This window comes from Talpa europaea, assembly GCF_964194135.1.
Source record: "Talpa europaea genome assembly, chromosome: 4".
Lineage (NCBI taxonomy): Eukaryota > Metazoa > Chordata > Mammalia > Eulipotyphla > Talpidae > Talpa > Talpa europaea.
Genome location: NC_140070.1, coordinates 50,072,443 through 50,076,152, shown reverse-complemented (window position 1 = coordinate 50,076,152; position 3,710 = coordinate 50,072,443).

Here is a 3,710-nt window from a genome sequence, read left to right as displayed (position 1 = left end):
CAGCAGACCTCTCCTGCCTCGCCCTTTGGTCAATCTGCCTGTTCTGTTCCCCGTTCTGTCTCTGGTGAATCCTCTCACCCTCCCACGCATCTGGCCTGTACCCCGGTTCTTGTATAAATAAATAAATCTTTAAAAAATAAATAAAATAAATTATAACTATATAACAAATATAAGTGTACATTCACTTAGCAACAGAGTCCTAAAATACTGTGACAGAATTAAAAAGAAAAACAGATAGTTCAGTAGGAGGTCTTAATACTTCACTCTCAATAATTGCCAGAGTAAGTATTTAGAAAGTCATGAAAACTAGAGAGTATTTAAGCACTATCAACCAAGTCAATCTGAAAGATATCACACACTACATCCAGTGAAGGTAATATATACATCCTTTTAAAGCACACATGAAACAAAACATTCTCCAGGAAGAGACAATATGTTAGCATAAAATGACTTTCAATAACTCTTTAAAAGACTGAAATCATAAAAAGAATAATTTCTGAATGCAACAGCATTAAACTATAAATCAACAAAAGAATGAACTCTTAAAATTTTCCAAATACTTACAAATTAAGCAACATACTTATAAATAATACATGGGTCAAAGAAGAAATCACAAAGGATATTGGAAAATATTTTGAATAGAACAAAAACAAAATTAAAACGGTTTATTAAAAACAGTATAAACAATTCTGTGCCAAGAAGTGGATGCTTAGATGAAGTGGACAAATTGCTGGAAAAATAAAATTTGCTAAAACTGACATTAGAAGAAATAGAATTTCTAACAGACCTACAATGGGTTTTTAAAAATTGAATTAACAATTCAAATCTTCCCACAAAAAAAGACCATGTCCAGAGAGCTCACCAGTGATTTCTATTGATACTTAAAGAATTATACCAATTCTTCACAAAGTTTCATAAAATAGAGGATAAAATACATCCCAACTTTTTGCACCCATCAACTTTTTGCATGAAGCCAGTATTACATTAATATCCAAGCCAAATGAAGTCATTATTACACAAGAAAGCTAAGGGCCAGTATTTCTCATGAACACAAGTGCAAAAATTCTTAACAAAATATTAGAAAACCAAATAAAACAGCAAATAAGAATGATTTACACAGCATGAGCAAGTGGCATTTATCCAAGGTATATAGGTTGCTTTAAAATCCAAAAGCTGGGTCCTCCCTGGTGGCTTAGGGGTTAAGTCTCAGAGTTATCACTCCTAGGGCCTGAGCTTGATGCTGGCCAGGGAGCTAACCCACATATGGCAAAGCAGACCTCTCTTGTCTCACACACTGCTCCCCTTAGCAGCAAACTTGCCTGTTCTGCTTCCTACTCTGTCTCTGGTGAATCCTCTCACCCCCAGCACCTCTGGCCTACACCCTTCTATGCAAAAATAAAAAAAAAAAAATCTTTTAAAATCCAAAAACTAATTAATGTAATACAACATATTAATAAAATTTTTAAAGAATGTGATATATTCAATAATACAGAAAAAGTCCCTGACAAAATTCTAACCCATTCATGATATAAACTCTCAATAACCTAAGACAAGAAGGCAAATTTATCAACCTAATAAAAGGTATCTAAGAAAAGTTCATAGCTTATATAACGCTTAATGGTGTAAGGAGATTGATACTTGCCTCATTAAGATCAGAAATAAGGCAAGGATATCACTATGGCCACTGATATTCAATATTTTGCTGGAAGTTCTATCAATAAAGATAGAAAAAAGGGCAAAAAAAGGCATCCAAACTGGAAAGTGAGAAGTAAAACTATAATTATTCTCAAATGATAAGATCTTTCCCAAGGAACCCACCAAGAATGTTCCAGAACTAATAAATTTAGCACGATTTCAGTATACAACATCCATACAGAAAAATCTAGTGTGTCCAGCAACTCCTGAATGGATAAAATGTCACATATCCATACAACAGATATGATTCAGCAAGTGAAAGAATGAAATCCAGATACAACATGGGTAACTGCTACAACAGGAATAAACCCCAAAAAGAGTACACTCAGTGAAAGAAGCCAGATGCAAAAGACGACATATTTTATGATTCATTTATATAAAATATCTAGTAAAGAAGCAATATATAGAGACAGGTAATCAGTGATTGTCTAGGTCTGAGGGTTTGAGCAGGGATTAAATGCAAACCGTGATGAAGGAACTTTTGGAGGTGATGCAAATGTTCTAAAACTGTATTGTAGAGATAGTAGCACAACTGCATAAACTTACTAATAATCATTAACTGAAAATTAACATTAACTCTTGAGTCCCACTCAGTGATGTCCACCTTGCATCTAGCTTCCTGTATCCAAATGCCCTGGGTTTTCTTTTCCCAAATGATATCCTTATTTTACCAGACCCAGAATCTGATGACATATTTACTAAATTCCAAGACTCATGGTTGAAGCAATTCATGCTAATTGGTAAGGCAGTATTGACTGACACCAAGGAAGCCCAATGAGTGGATCTGATAACACACTGAACAGTATTTGGATGTCTTCGAGGAAAGTAAAATCAAGGAAATTGAAAGATATCTGATCTGGTGCCCACAAATCATTCCTGAACCATGGCATAGATATTATGCCATGAAAACACCTAGAATAAGTACTATCAAGTCTGACTGGACCCCTTTTTATAATCATGATATTTTGTACCATTCATTAAGCATCTTCATTTTTTTTCTTTTTTTTTTTTTTTAACCAATCAGTGAGCATGCCAGGCACTGTTTAAGAGGCTGGGGAAGAGGGCTGACACAATCAAATGGGGGAGAGAGAGAGATTATAACCTCAAACAGTAAATTGCTACCATTTGATAAGTACTTACTATATGCTTAAGACCACTTTACATATATTCTCTCAAAACCGTCCAATATTGCAGATGGCATTCTCCCCATTTACCTGTGAGGAAATTAAGGTTAGAGTTAATTTGAAATAACTTGTCCATAATCACCCAGACAAGGATGGGCCTGCTCCAGATCCCTTGTTAACTGCTTCCACCTGGGGCAGGAACATATTCACTTGGAAGGGGAGTTCACAGTGTGGATTCACAGGGCCCAGAATGATGATGAGTTCGCAGAGAAGCCTCTGAGGTCAGGCGAGCAGCAGACACCAGGTGGCACCGCTCAAGGACCAGCGCCACTGAGTTCAGGGACTCTTTTCCCTCTCTGTCCTGACCCCTCTGGGGTCGCCCATATGTCCCTTACACCATGACACATCCACCCACACTCTCCATGAATGGTGTCCCTATTATTCCCAGAGCGTGGAATGTGCAAGGGTCACAGATGGAATTTTTGGGGGGTAAAAGAATTTCTGAAAATTCACCACCACCATTATCACCACTGCGGCCACCCTCTGCCTGCACACCAGGCGCAAACAGGCCTCCACACTCACCTGGGAGCCAGGACGCGAGCTCCAGCGGCGTCTGTGTTCTCTCGCGAGGCCCACAGACGCTGACCCAGAACCGGAGCGGGTTCTCCCAGAATGGCGGCACCCAGGAGAAAGTTCCGCAGTGCATCTGGGAACACGGGAAATTTAGAAAGAAGAGGGGTTGCAGGCCGGTTGGGTTGGGAAAAATCTCAAACAGATCCCCAGAAAGTTTTAGGTCCCTCATGACTGTCACAAACAAGTAACGTCCTGACTTCATGCGTAAACCACCCCATATCCAAACCCCTCAACTGCTAAATGAAAAAGTCCAATCAT